This window comes from Siniperca chuatsi, linkage group LG10 (assembly GCF_020085105.1).
Source record: "Siniperca chuatsi isolate FFG_IHB_CAS linkage group LG10, ASM2008510v1, whole genome shotgun sequence".
In the NCBI taxonomy this organism is placed as follows: domain Eukaryota; kingdom Metazoa; phylum Chordata; class Actinopteri; order Centrarchiformes; family Sinipercidae; genus Siniperca; species Siniperca chuatsi.
Genome location: NC_058051.1, coordinates 4323177 through 4339245, shown reverse-complemented (window position 1 = coordinate 4339245; position 16069 = coordinate 4323177). Strand labels below are relative to the sequence as shown.

Genomic DNA, 16069 nt, shown 5'->3' with positions numbered 1-16069 from the left:
ATTCATGTAATGCCCCATAACAATCCATTTTCTTTGTTATTTGGGATAAATGTTTTGAGAAGGAGGCTTTTACTGTCAGATGATGATTCACTCACTATGTTCACTCCTTGTACAGAATGTACCCTGAGCTGGAAAAACACTTAAGAAACAAGAGGGGGGGGGGAAAGTGGTGAATATTTCACTTTGAATTTCACCTTACTTTACAGCATATGAGGAACAGAACATATCCAGGACTGAATAAAGTAGACAACCGTCAAAAGAGACAATAGGTTATAATAATTCAAAGGACAACAACAGTGAAATGCTTGACATTAAGTTATCATATCTGACCGGCTTTGACGTTGAGGCGCCGATCTCCTCTTCAATAATGTGTTCACATGATAAGCACTGTGCCAGGAAGGGAGCTCTACATACAGCCATGCTCATAATCTGCCAAGGATGTTTTTTCTCCATTGGAGTCGTTACAATGAAGATAGAATCGATATAAAATGAGATCAGTGAGAGGAGACTAATTTTTGGGAAAGTCTCATTGGTTAACTGCTCTGTTCAGTGATGATCTGTGTGTTTTTGGAAAAATGTTGGGATGTGTATCTATTCCATCTATTCTACAGTTCGATTCAGCTCCATTTTAATATGCATTCAGCTCATACTCAATAGGATTTGATATTTTTACTTCAGAAACCACACATGAAAGTGTATTAGTTTTGAGTAGCTACATAAAAAAGGAACATGGAATTTTTCTTGGATACTTCTGATTCATCTGAAAATCAAGGAAATAATATCTACAGTAACAGTAAGCAGCAATACACTTGTTAACTGTCTGGCCAGTCCTTACAAACAAGATGATTTTTTCGCTAACTGGATATTGTTTGCCACAGTTCTCTGGTCAGTGTCATCTATTCCAACGTATCCTCATACAATGGTTCGTAGATATCTTACGAAAAGTAATGCATCATTTTTCGTGCATAATCCTACGAATGTCCAGCAACCAGCAAAAGGTGTACTAGACCTTCATTGTCATGGTAACAATAAACACGTGGTTAACGTTGTGAAACTGTCATAGTTTGGTTAGGTTTAGGCACCAAAACTACTCGGTTGGGTTTAGGAAAAGCTCACAGTTACAGTTAAAATAAGTAGGTTACGTTAGTAAATCACAGTAAGTCACGTGAACTATATCACGTAACTTATGTAGGTTACGTAACTTAGGTACGTAACTTAAAATAAGTAAGCGTAACTTAAAATACCTTAACATTGACTTTTGGTTTCACACGGGATACGAATCCCAGTCTCCCAAGTGAAAGTCCAGTGTTTGACCCAACCATCCAACCCATCCATGTCCCTACATGGACTTTGCACCTCTTTATACTTCCTTATCTGGCGTCAGGTTACTTCTGTCAGTAACATTATCATCAGCGCACACAACACCTTCTTAAATTAGTAGTGAGAGTTATATAGAAAAATCGTTTCTTTCCAGCTGTACCAATTCTTTAATGCATACAGCTGCATCTCTGACACGGTCATCAGTTTTCAAGTACTTATTCAATTCAATTCAATTCAATTATATATAGCTCCAATTCATAACAGAAATTATCTCATTGCACTTTTCCTATAGAGCAGGTCTAGACCATACTCTTTATAATAATAATTACAGAGACCCAACAAATCCCCCCATGAACAAGCATTTGGCAACAGTGGCAAGGAAAAACTATCTTTAAGAGGCAGAAACCTCGGACAGAACCAGACTCAATGGTGGGCAGCCATCCACCGCTGTCGTGTTAGGTTTTGAGAGAGAGAGAGAGATAGGGGTTTTGGGGGAGGGTGGGTGGGGAAGAGGGAGGCACAATAACTTATCAGTTAATCTTTACACCCCTAGCAGTTACCAAATCAATACCAAATAATTAAAAAAAATCATGGATTATACACTGTAACAAGTTGTCTGCCAAGAACACTGTATTTTACAGTGTATTGTATTTTGGTCAAACAAAGGAGTACCTTCAGCAAAAGACTCATCCCCCCAAAATGCACCACAGAGCGCCACAGGAAGTCATTCCTGCCTGCGGCCATCAAACTCTTTAACTCCTCCCTCTAAGTGTCAGTCTATATGACCTTAAGTCGATAAACTGGACTGGAATTGTGCAATATCCTCTGTTTAATACTCCAATGCAATATACTCTGTTTTCAGTTTAATTTATTGATATTTATTCATACTTCTAGTACTGCTGTGCAATGTCCACCGTCTCATAATAATCTACACTTAACTTGACAGTACATGCACTACTACTTATTACTTATATTATTACATTGTATTATTATACCGTACATACTTATCAACCGGTAAAGCCACTTTGTACTTTACACTTATTTTAATTTTATACTTATACCCACTTGGTACTTAATTTATCTGACCTGTATTATAGTGTATTATAATTTTTGCTTAGTACTTCTATTCCTGTGTGCACTGACGTAATAGTGAGCAGCTGTAACAAAAGAGTTTCCCCTCAGGGATCAATAAAGTATTTCTGATTCTGATTTCAAAGCAACATTGTTGATAATGATAATATCTCACTGGAAACAAATCTAAAATGTCAGTAAAATAAATGATTTTCCTGACATCAAAATAGTGAGTGATGTCTGTGTTCTTCATGCTTTCTAAACATCAGTCCGTATCAGTCCTTCCTCCTGTCCTCTGTCCTCCTCCCTCTGCTGCTGCTGTGATTCACTGCAGGTAAGTTACCATTGGTAGGGGGGGAGGGGCTGGTTTGTCTCAGCCAGCAGTAAGTTTACAAGAATTTGGCAAATTTTAAGATTCGTGGCAAACTAAGATAAACAGTTAGACTACATACAGACAGCTTTGTTTTAGCCTGTTTGTAACAATTCACTATTAGCCGAGCTAGCACGCTATGCTTGTGTAAAACATATGAGACTGCAGACAGAGCAGATTAAAAAAAAAACTTCCTACAGGTGTATTGATAAAGTATTGCTTTTTACTTGAGGTTTTATTGCACTTACTTTCAGTAACAAGCATAGTTGATGTCAACTCCAGTAATATCCACCACCGCCTGTCTGATCTGCTGACCGCAGACTGCTCTACGTGAGTTACCCGTCCCTACTCGCGAGTGCCCGATCTATGTATGCAACTCTCTACAGAGATAGCTACTTTCATGATCAGCTCCAGAAAAATACATGCGTTTAATTCTTTTTTACCACTTGCCCGACTGGGCTTGCTAGATTAACTTGCCCAACGTGGCATTTTACTTGCCCCGGGCAATCCTTATTGATGAGCCTGTTGCATTAGTTGGGAATTGCAATCTGGGTTGACAGAATTAGGGCGGACCTAATGTAACACATAGTCTTGAGTCTAAGGTTAGGTTTCAAGAATAAGTTCTTAATTGGAACCAGCTCTGCATTAATAAGAAGAAGTGTAAATATAATTTAAAGCAGGAAGGCGTGTGTCTAGCATATTAGAGTATTTAATACAGAATGTTAAGAGAATGCTGTTTTTAATGTCTCCAGTCATAGCCATAATGTTCCAGTATCAGCATGAGCATGTCCAGCTCAAATAAAAACAAATGGAAAATACTAACATTCAACATGTGCATGATAGATTTTCTTTCCTTTTTAACCAAATACAAATAATGCCTCATCATTTATGACTGTTTATGGCAGCCTTAATCTGCTGAAAATAAAGGGGAATTTTGCTTTTAACCTACAATTGGTTGACAAGTTATGGACTACTTGAATAAATAAGCGGTGAAACATAACGGATGCAGATGTAGTGCATGTTACAGTTACAGTGATACAGTTACTGTCCGTGTCCTTTTATGCTCACATGTTTAAAAATGCTTAACAGGCCCGCTTGACCTTGATTTTGGATCAAAACGGCAAAAGGAAAAGATTTAACTGACTTTAACTGACTGACTTTGAGAGAGGATTCAAAGGCCACATGCTCAGTGAACAACACCTTAGTAACACACTTGCATTGCTGGATTCTTCTTTAATATCACACCTATTCTGCCCTCGCATGTACGACGTCTGCTTTGTACAGCTAGACAGATAGTTAACAGCAATGAAGAAGAGAAACTCCATTTGTCATTTTGAGGATTGACGTTTTATCTTTTGTTCTTTTTTTTTTCTTCCTCAGTTTTATTTCTTAATCTTTTCTCCATTTAAGTCTGTAAGACTGGAAAAATAAACATAAAAAGGACAAATAAACATTACAAAAGTGTAACGTCTGTTGTGTCTATTACAATCAAATATAAAGTTACCCAGTAACTCAGTAAAATTAAACAATATTCTCTATATCACCAAACTAACCGCTACACTGTTACATGCATAACCTATGCAAATCAGCAGATGAAAACAAACCAACTAAGTTAATTAATCTGACGCGAAGTGTCGATGCCCGTTGCTGAACAGATACATCAGGCGTCAGAAAAACAAAGGAGCATACGCGAGAAAACGAAAACAGCCACGTAACGTAGTAAATACGTTACTGAATGTAAACATATACATATACAAGAACTACAATCCTTACGTGTAATTACTTACAGACACATATTTGACCAAGCTGTGTAATGAAGCAAACTCGTGACTGATTTCTGCGCTATTGCTCTAACAGGTCCGTCACTGAAATGAGTCCGACTAGAAACTATAACTAAACGCCAGAGGGCAGTACACTCCTCGCCTGGTATACTATTATACCACTATCAATATCTTTTAATTACTCAAAGACTAATCAACCAAATGAATATACAATCTATCAGTAGTTACATTTATGAACATTATTGTCATTTATCAGAATGCCCTTCAACTCATGAGTCCTTAGACATAAGAAAAACAAGTTCGAGATGGGTCTGATGTAAGTTTTGTTGATCCTTGCCTCACAACTTTAACTTCAACCTTGCGGACTTTGTTGTCTTTGCTAGGCAATGTCCTTACCACAAGTCCAATTGGCCAGTCGTTACGTTTAGCCTGGCTGTCTTTCATCAGAACTACATCATCCACTTGTATGGTAGGCTTGTCATCAGTCCACTTGTGACGTTTCTGCAGAGTCACCAGATACTCCTGTCTCCAACGTTTCCAGAATCTCTCAGCCAGACACTGCACTTGTTTCCACTGATTTTTGTGAAGATCCTTATGATCAAAGTCACCTGGAGGCGTTGTCACTGACATCATCTTTTGCGTGAGAATCATCGCGGGTGTCAATATAGACGGATTGTCAGGGTCAGTTGACACTGGAATCAATGGCCTGGCATTTAGAATTGCCACGACTTCTGCCATCAGTGTCGTCAACACTTCATGAGTGAGGTGTTTCGTGTTAGATTGTAGTAACATCCCTTCTAGAATACGACGTGCTACTCCTATCAGTCTTTCCCAACAACCTCCCATATGAGATGAATGGGGAGAATTGAAAGTCCACGTACATCCTTGTTTGTCAAGGTAGCTTGTCAGTTCTGGATCACTGGTGTTGAATTTCAACTCTTTGCACGCTCCAATAAAGTTTGTGCCTCTGTCAGAGCGAAGCTGTTTGGGCGGCCCACGGATAGCAAAGAATCGTCGTAAAGCATTTATAAAACTTGAAGTAGACATGGATTCTAATACCTCGATGTGTGTCGCTCTCGTGCTCATGCATGTGAATAACACCGCCCATCGCTTACTGTCAGAGCTACCTCCACGAGTGCGCCGAGTGACAATGTTCCATGGCCCAAAGACGTCCAGGCCGACATGAGTAAAGGGGGGTTCTGCAGTGAGTCTGTCAGCTGGTAGTGGTGCCATTTTCTGTTCCATTAACTTTCCTCTCAGTTTTTTGCAGGTCACACAGTTATAGAGGACTCTAGACACCAGACGTTTACCTCCCACTATCCAGACTCCAGCTGACCGGACGGCTCCTTCAGTAAGATGGCGCCCTTGATGGAAAACTTCCTCATGGTAATGTCTCACTATGAGAGTTGCGATGTGATGAGTTTTTGGCAGTAAAACAGGATGTCTTTCATCTCTGGGTAAGTCAGCATTAGTAAGGCGTCCTCCAACCCGAAGGAGTCCCTCCTCATCGATGAAAGGATTTAACTTTCTCAATGGACTCTTTTTGAGAGTAGTATCTCATCTCCCAAACATTTGAACTCTTCTCCATAGAACTCTTTCTGGACACAACGAAAGACTACAGTTTTAGCTTGCCAACGTGCATCAACAGCGTCCACTTTTTGAGTTTTGGCGTGTGTTCTTGTTACTTGAATAAGTTTTCTGATGGCTTGCAGCAGTCTCTTCCAGCTAGAAAATCGTTCAAAACGTGCTGAGCTGAACTGACCTTCTGTAGCTTTGGTGTGATTGACAGCAACTTGGGCCCGAACTTCAACATCAAGTTCTGGGTCGACAAGATCAAAGCTGTTGCTTTGTGGAGGTTCAATGCCGCTTTTCAAGAATTCAGGGCCTGAGAACCAGTTAGAGGCTCTGAGGATGTCAACAGACGTTGGTCTGGTGGCATGATCTGCCGGATTCTGTTCGGTGGCAACATACTGCCATTGTTGTGGATGACTTGATTTCCTGATGCGATTGACTTCGATTAGCAACATAAACATGAAATCTTCTGGAGGTGTTATGGATATACCGAGAACAATCCTGCTATCAGTGAAAAATCTCACGGCATGCATCTCAATGTCCATCTCACAGCAAATTGTGTCCGCCATCTCGGCTGCCAGGACAGCGGCACACAACTCTAAACGTGGAACGGTATGGGCTGGATGCGGTGCTAACTTCGCTTTGCCCATAATGAATCCTACGTGGCACTGGTTTCCAACATTGGTGACACGCAGATAGGCTACTGCAGCGATAGCCTGAGTGGAAGCATCAGAGAATAAACAGAGTTCTCGACTTTGAGATGAGACAAGGGGGATAGGCACATACCTTCTTATGATGTGTAGCTTCTCTAGTTCCAGAAGAGACTCTTTCCACAACTTCCAGGACTCTTGCTTGTCTGATGGGAGAGGATCATCCCAATCATATTCTTTGGACGACAGTTCTCTGATAAGAGCTTTTCCTTGAACTATGATGGGAGCTACGAAGCCCAGTGGATCATAGAGGCTCTGAACGGTTGATAAGACGCCTCTTTTTGTGAACGGTTTCTCTTCATGGGATACTTGGAAACCGAAACTGTCGCTCTCCAGATTCCATATCATTCCAAGGCTCCGCTGAAGTGGGAGAGGATCTGCACCGAAGTCGAGGTCTTTTAAGTCTTTGGCAAGGTCCTCGGGAGCAAATGCTGACATGACCTTGCTGCTATTGGAAGCAATTTTGTGGAGTTTTAAGTTCGATGCTGCTAACATTTTTGAGTCCTCTTCAGAAGGCTGATAGCTTCTTCTTCTGTCGGAACTGACATCAAGCCATCGTCCACGTAGAAATTCCTCATGACGAACTCCTTGCTGTCTGTGCCGTATTCATCCTGATGTTCTTGTGCAGTTCTCCTTAGACCATAAATGGCAACTGATGGTGAGGGGCTATTGCCAAATATGTGCACTTTCATTCTGTATTCAGTGATGTTATTGTTCAAGTCGTTATCCTTGTACCAAAGGAACCGCAAATAATCACGATGATCTTCTCGAACAACAAGCGCGTAGAACATCTGTTGGATATCAGCGGTGACTGCGATGTTCTCTTTCCTGAAACGGATTAATACACCAAGCAGATTATTGTTTAAGTCTGGTCCGCTGAGCAGCACGTCATTCAGGGACACACCATCATGTTTGGCACTAGAATCAAAAACCACTCTTATTTGATTTGGTTTTTGAGGATGGTAGACCCGAACAGAGGTAAGTACCACCTTTCTTGATGATCCTCAAGTTCTGATGCTAGTTCTGCGTGGTCATTCTCAAATACCTTTTCCATGAACTCCAGAAAGTGTTTTTTCATGTCTGTGCGTCTGTCTAGAGTTCGTCGGAGAGATAAAAGTCGTCATAAAAGCCACCTCTCTGTTGTTCGGAAGACGGCGGCGTGGTTTACAGAATGGCAATGGTGCTACCCAGTTGTTTGCCTGATCCATATAAACCTCTTTGTTCATGATGTCCAGGAATGTTTGATCATCGACTGACAGAGCTACCTTTTCATCATCCGGGTGGCTGTCGAAGACCGTGGCTCCAAGTTTTTCTGTCTCCTCACATTTTAATTCGCATTCCAGAATTCTTGGTTGGTGAGGGTTGTTTCTCTTAAGTGTCTCTTTCACTTGAATTTTGTTAGGACAGGGGCTTAACATGGATGTCCGTCCATTAAGCAGTGTGTGTGTCTTATACACTCTGACACTGGGTGGTTTGTGAGCCAGGTCTAGACAAACGTCTCCTACTATAACCCACCCGAGATCGAGACGTTGGGCATAGGGGTCTTCATGATCTCCGTTATACTGCTGCCTCACTTTATGCACTCATAAAAAATGTCTCTCCCTAGCAGGATAAGGATCTGCGCATTTTCATCGAGTGGTGGTATCTTATCTGCTACATGTCTCAGATGGGGAAAATGGCGAGCTATTTCGGGTGTGGGAATTTCGGTTCGGTCATCTGGAATCATTTCACACTCAATAAGGGTTGGAAGCTTGATTTTTATCTTTCCATCATGGGATTCCACCACAAAGTTTGTTGCTCTCCTCCCTGAGGTTTCCATAACACCAGAGCAAGTCTTTAATGTATAGGGAGATGCTTTTTCGTAGAGGTCAAAGTGGTTGAAGAACTCAGGGTGAGCAAGTGACCGATTGCTCTGGTCATCTAACACTGCATACGTCTTAATTACTTTTCCTGGTTGATCCTCAGGGTAGACTTTCACTAAACATATTTTACAGCAGGATTTGGCGTTGGTGTTTCCCCCACAAACCTCAGTACATTTTGATGTTACTGCAGGGAGAGTTTCAGGAGGAGTCTCATGAGTCTCCTTCTCCTCGCCTTGATCTGCTGGAACTTCTGAGAACCAGGGTGCTGGACCAGAATGTAAAGCTGATGTGTGAGTCTTGCTGCCACATTCTTTACATACTATTTCTTTGTCACAGTCTTTTGCTCTATGTTGAGTCGAACTACAGCACCTAAAGCAGATGTTCTTCTCTCTAAGGTAGGTTTTACGTTCCTCTATTGGCTTGCTACGGAAGGTACGGCATTTTCTGAGTGCGTGGGGTTTGTTATGCAAAGGGCATATGCGGTCTGGATCTGTAGCACCTTTTTCGACACAACCTGTAGAAGCTGCCTTAGCCTCGGAAAACACGCCAGTCTTCCTTACAGCCACTGATGCTTTATTGTTGTATTTTGTGGGTCTCTCGGACTTGGTTGGACCCGGGTATTGAGCTTGAGATATCATAAAACTAGGGTCGTTTCTGATTTTGGCTTCAGAACGAATAAATTGTGAAAAGAAGGTGAAAGGCGGATAGGAAACATGGTTGTATTCTTTGTACTTAGACCCTTGTGAAATCCACTTTTCTTGGAGACTAAATGGGAGCTTTTCTAATATGGGTTTCACTCCACGTGACGTATCAAGATATGCTAGACCAGGGAGGTATCCTCCTTCTTTTGCATATTCGAGTTCAAGCAAAAGGTCTCCAAGCTCTCTTAATCTCACATTGTCTCTGTTTGAGATTCTGGGGAATTCCTCTATCCTTTTCAGAAGTGAATGCTCAACTGCCTCTGGGGTTCCATAGATCTCTTCTAGTCTTTGCCAAACCATGTCTAGCCCTGCAGCTGAGTTGTGGCTGTGTATGGCTCGTATTCTTTTTGCTTGTTCCTTAGATGTTGGCCCGAGCCATCTAATCAAGAGGTCTAACTCTTCTCTTGGAGTTAAGGTGAGTTCCTCAATGACGCTTTGAAAGGAAGTTTTCCATGCCCAAAAGCTTTCCGGGTGGTCGTCGAACTCCGTTAAACCAGATGTAACCACTTCTCTTCGCATTAGGTATTTCGCAACATCTGGCGTGGCTGCTGTATGCTTCACGGAGCTGACAGGGTCCCGCCTCTGCAGTGCAGGCTGTCTCAGGTCAGTTGCATCTACATGTGGATCTAAATATCTCTTTTTCTGTGTCTGTACAGAAGGAACGTTTCCAGGAATATGTTGAGTTGTGTCCACTGCTAGTTGAGGTTTCATATTTTTAGGAGCTATTTGTTGATGAGAATCTTCATTGTCGATTCTGAGGTTAATCATTTCTCGTTTGACTGTTTCTACAGCAGGTTGTAAAGATGTGTGCATAGATATGGGTTCTGATGCACTACAGCTGTGTTGCCAAACATACTCACTTGTCCGTTGTGCAGCGTTGGCTGGCAAGAGTGGTAAGTCAATGTCATGGCGAGAGTCTAGATCTGGTTTTTCCACAGCAGCCACGAACACTGCTTCTTCTGCGGTGGTGGCTGTAGCTGCCTCCTTTTCTTTCTTTAGAATGTGCATTTTTGCTTTTAATGTTGCTTCTTCGACCATCATCTCTGCTTCTTTCTGAGCGAATGAAACCTGCATGCGAGCAGCTTCGGCTCTGGCTCGAGCTCTGAGTGCAGCAGAGCTTGTTGTTGATGATTTGCTACTTGCTTGGGCGATGGATCTAGTCACCAAGGACTGATCGCTTCTTCTGTGTTACTCCGTTCATCCATCCTGGTTGCTTGGATGACAATGGGTCAGCAACGCTGAATCAGTGTAGAGAGTTGAACTGCTTCGTGATGAACTTAGTGCATTCGTGTCTTCTTACTATTCTGCCCTCGCATGTACGACGTCTGCTTTGTACAGCTAGACAGATAGTTAACAGCAATGAAGAAGAGAAACTCCATTTGTCATTTTGAGGATTGACGTTTTATCTTTTGTTCTTTTTTTTTTTCTTCCTCAGTTTTATTTCTTAATCTTTTCTCCATTTAAGTCTGTAAGACTGGAAAAATAAACATAAAAAGGACAAATAAACATTACAAAAGTGTAACGTCTGTTGTGTCTATTACAATCAAATATAAAGTTACCCAGTAACTCAGTAAAATTAAACAATATTCTCTATATCACCAAACTAACCGCTACACTGTTACATGCATAACCTATGCAAATCAGCAGATGAAAACAAACCAACTAAGTTAATTAATCTGACGCGAAGTGTCGATGCCCGTTGCTGAACAGATACATCAGAGCGTCAGAAAAACAAAGGAGCATACGCGAGAAAACGAAAACAGCCACGTAACGTAGTAAATACGTTACTGAATGTAAACATATACATATACAAGAACTACAATCCTTACGTGTAATTACTTACAGACACATATTTGACCAAGCTGTGTAATGAAGCAAACTCGTGACTGATTTCTGCGCTATTGCTCTAACAGGTCCGTCACTGAAATGAGTCCGACTAGAAACTATAACTAAACGCCAGAGGGCAGTACAACACCTATTTGCATTTTGGTTACTTTTCATACTGACAAGAATCAGAAACAGAATTTGCAGGAGAACTAAGAACAAAAATGAAGCAGACTTGGAGTCAGTAGTGATAAAGTCTAAAGGATGCAACGGTCAACATAAATGTCATTGTATTTCTAAGTTATTGCCTAAAAATTGTACCATTTACTGTTAGACACAGTGTCCCAGCAGACTAACTATATGAACAAGACTAAGGGCCCTATTTTTGTGGCGGCGCAACAACCAGCGCAAGCAGCGCTCTGGCCGTTTGGTATTTTCCTGACCATGAAATTCAGTTTGCCTGTCTGTGGTATTTTGGTAAATGTAAATGACTTTGCGCTGAGAATAGACGTCTCGGAATGAGGTCTATTTCTAACGTCTATCTGCTGCCACTTTGATGATTTTATCAACAACAGCAAACAAAATACTTGGAGCAAATGCACAGAAATAAGGCAATAATGCTTACAATGTAAATAAACTATTTTAATCAAACACTCTCCAACCAGTATATGTGTTTAAATTGGCATAAAAAAATAACGTTTAACATGGTTAAAGCAGGAACTTCGATAAAGCTGTCTGCAATGATCTGTAAATGAATATGAATAATTCTTACAGTATCTGTTATCCACAGCTGTTTTATATTGTATGAAAAGCTTCTAATTCAGTTCATAAAATCCCTGCAGCCATCTAAGACAGCAGGACAGATATGTTGCTAAATCTGCAGCCTCCAATTTGAGAAGTTAAAGAAGTTTTTCAATTTATTTTATTTATATAGCACCAATTCATAAAAGAACTCAAGTGCCATGCCAAATCACAGTTCTATTACACATGGCCGTCCACTGTGTTTATTTTGATTAACTCACGTACAAACAACACCATGCTGCTACAAAATAACCACACTTCTACACACATCAGGCTGGTCGGTTATAACTTTGTATTCTGCTGTTTATGCAGGAGACATCAGATCACCAGGGCTCATTTGTCATTTGCCTGTTTTCCGAAGAAATTTTCAGCAGTTTATTATTGAAATGCATTACAGTGCAAACACTGTCAAATTTTACCGTAAGATGCAACAATTTACAACGTGACAGTAGGATTAAGACTGAAAAACCATCAGATTGATGTGATCATATAAACAGCTTAACCAAACAATTTGTTTAATCATTTATTTCTGTCATTGTACAAATAAACAACACGTACGGTGCTGTGTGTTCACGTCATGCCGCTTAGCAGAATTCAGACAATAATACGATTTCCTGAAGAAGCATCTTTCTATTTGTTATGCCATCATTGTCGTCAATGTGATTGGCACGGCTGTTTCAGAGCTTTGAGACCAGTGATGTGATTGGCTGAGAGCAGATTTATTTATATTCCACCTCACCTAGCCCTTTCGCTAGAGGTAAAGTCTTGGGATTATTAAAGTCATTAGGATTCACTCTCTGGGAACCATGAATATCTGTAAAACATTTTTTTGCCAATCCATATTTTAGAAGTCAAGCTATTTCACTGAATAAGTGAAAACTTTGACCTGCTGGTGGCACTACAGAAAAAGTCAAGATCTCCAAAATAGGCAGCTGGAAACCACAAGTAGTGTATCGCATTGTACAATAGCTCATAACTGACTGAATGCACTCAAAGACGTTTGATTACTGTAAAGGGAGAGCAGCCAGGGAGTCTTTGATTGCCATCACTGAAAAAGTTACTTAACCACTAGCACACAAGATGAGTGTTCCGTTCTGAAAAAAATAAAATTCAATAAAACTTCTTGGTGGTGGAGATTATTGTAATGATCCCATAACAAAACCTTCACTGCAACCCGTTCTCATTCCCAGCGTGTCAATACGGACGTTTTGTCATGCCCCTCAGCATTGCATGCAGATGCACATGGTACCCTTTAGTGTCTGTAGGAGACCCCTTCAGAAATTACTTGATTAGGTTGCAGGAAGTCACGTGACGTTAGTGACGTGATGTGACTTGAAACGCAACTTAAAACTTTAAATAAATCAACGTTAACTTTTGGTTTCACACAGGACAAGAACCCCAGTCTCCTGGGTGAAAGTCCTGTGTTGTTTGACCCATCCACAGGCAGACTTTTTTGCTCTTTATGTCATTCGTTATAGTACATCACCTGACTTCCTTTAGGCTTTCTGGCAGCCCTGTGCATCTCCTACACACGCTAAAAGGTACCATGTACGCCTGTATACAACGCCGAGGGGCATGACAAAACGTTGGTATTTGACACCCTGGGAATGAGACTAAAATAAAATTCAATATAGGGAGAAAACTGTTCAATTGTTGTTTGTGTGTACAAGGTATTTCATAAATGGGTAGATGAGGATTGCTCACAGGTATTGAAGAGGACAGAGCCACTTATCAGAATCTAATAATGAATACAGAAGGGGGTTTGAAAATTGAAATCGACCAGTTTAATGACCAAAACATGGCTTTGATACTGAATTCTTGTCATTTTACCTTTGCAGGGATGACATTAAAATTACTTACCATCTCAAGATAGGGGCCCAGTCTTACACCCTTACCATGGACTATACTGTATACTGTCATGGCTGTAGTTAGAGCTGTGAAAAGTGCTGGAATACAAGCTGTTCTTGGCTTCATCAAGGGGGTGTAAACTAAGAAGGAGAAGGAACTGTCAGTGAAGCCCTAACAAAGCAAACGTGCTGCAGATGTAGTTTTCAAATCCATCCACTCAAATGTAGCCGTGCATGCAAGAAGTGGATGTTAGTACAGGTATGTACTGTGTGTAGCCTTGAGCATATGTGGAGAAGACTTCTCAAACTAATTTCAGAGATTTTAAATTGAAACTGACATTTTCTAATATGTTGTGCCATTAGTCAGCTTCTTTAAATTTGAACATTATTGAAGCAAGAATTATTAATTTAACAGCAGTTAGCCTATATTATACCAAAACTTTACAATAAAATGACCATCATTATTTTAAGGCAGACTATAGTGTATTATATACTCATGATTTCTACATTCAGGCAACCATTGTTTTCCATTTATTTCAGTACACAATGAAAATCAAATAGCAAAGACTTACATTTACATTACTTTCAAAAGTTACATTATTGGTGACGCAGTGTAACTGACAAACAAAAGCAGACGTGATGTTCACTGTGATGGATTACCTAACTTAAAAAAGTCTTTGCAAGTTGTTTGCAAGGAAGGAACAAGACGTTCAAGAAGTGTTAAGAGCCACACTAACAGCTGTACTGCTCATTGTAATGAAAAAACAAATCACGAGAGTTGAGGTCCTTTGCAGTTCTCCTGAAGTAAATGTAAAAGAATAGTGGTTGTTATGCAAACATGCTTACAATGATAATGTTAATGCAGATAATAGCAGGCAAGGGTTACCTTGTTCCCCATCTTAGTTTAGCATGTTAGCATGCTAAGATTTGCTGACAGGAATGTAACTGGGCTTGCAGGTAGTTTTGAAGGTATTTGGTCATAAGAAAGTATTGGACAAATTGAAATTTAGACCAGATTATTGCACTAGATGAAAAGTCAGGGGATCAAAGTCACTATATTGCAATTCTGTGGATGGGGATCATGAATGTGTGCACCAAATTTCATTGCAATTCAATTCAGTAGTTGTCAATATATTTCACTCTGGACCCAAATGGTGGGTCGACAAAATACTAGGATGGTCATTCTACTGCATGTGTAGTGCAGTACAGTACTAATTAATGTTGCAATCAATATCTATAACACTCAAACTGATATATCATAATTGAATGCCACTATCTGGACCATATGATATTTTGTAGAAAAACATATTAATTAGCAAATCACCATATTGGTCTAACCCAAGTATGGAGTTATCAGGGGTAATGTAAAATCTCTTCGTACCTGTCATTTTGGCAAGACAGCGGCAGTACCTGAGGCTGCCTACAGGCCAGATCTGCTCCACTGGAGTTTCCCCAGGGCTTCTTCCCACCACCTGCTCTCCCAGCTGTGATGGAGCAGCTCCAAAAGCCCTCTTTAGTATTCTGCCATCCACAAGGAAGGGAAAGGAAGTAGTCTTGCTCCATTTGTTTCTGTAACTCAATAAGTGACACGATTGAAAGGTATAGAGAATAAAAGAGGATTGTCTGGGGAGGCTGAGAATGTGGTTTATCGGCAGATTATAGCCACTGCTGTATTTTGACAAGCAGAGAGCAGATACCATATCTCCACAACATCTGGAAATGGAGGGAATTTTATGATGTCGATGGTACAAAGCTTTTTTAAGGTCTTACCCGATTCCCCGCTGCCTGTGGTTATTGTGTCTATCCAGCCACAGACTCTTCTCCCATGGGTGCCAGTATAAGCCGTCCATGGAGCTCATAAATAACAAACATGCCTTTACATGTTTGTTTGTGTTCTCCCATTTGGATGCTTATCACAGGTGGGATTGTGTCTCTGCTGTGAAACACTGACATTTGACTTGACTTGCTCATTATAAGAAGGTGCATGAATATTAAAACACCGTCACAGCTCAGTGCCGGTGACTGGCAGTTCCATTTGGAATTTCCTATTCTGTCATAAATAGGATGGAGAAAAAGAGCATAACAAAGATCAATAACTACTCTCTGTGCTTGTTTATTCTTACCAAGAGCTTACTTTTATGGTACTGTCAAAAATGAGCCCCTGTGATACATGTTATTCACAGCAGGAATCCAATCAATGTTGGACTGGA

General features: G+C 40.6%; 2 long non-coding RNA genes across 2 annotated transcripts; both read right to left on the bottom strand.

The window, feature by feature from the left end:
* Positions 1-4133: 4133 nt before the first annotated feature.
* LOC122883417 lies at positions 4134-4837 on the bottom strand. Its single transcript, XR_006379619.1, has 2 exons — positions 4549-4837; positions 4134-4180 (listed from the first exon to the last, which is right to left on the bottom strand). It is a non-coding gene; the product is annotated as an uncharacterized LOC122883417 (long non-coding RNA).
* A 5967-nt stretch (positions 4838-10804) lies between these two features.
* Positions 10805-11351, bottom strand: LOC122883418. Its single transcript, XR_006379620.1, has 2 exons — positions 11231-11351; positions 10805-10861 (listed from the first exon to the last, which is right to left on the bottom strand). It is a non-coding gene; the product is annotated as an uncharacterized LOC122883418 (long non-coding RNA).
* Between the last annotated feature and the right edge of the window lie 4718 nt (positions 11352-16069).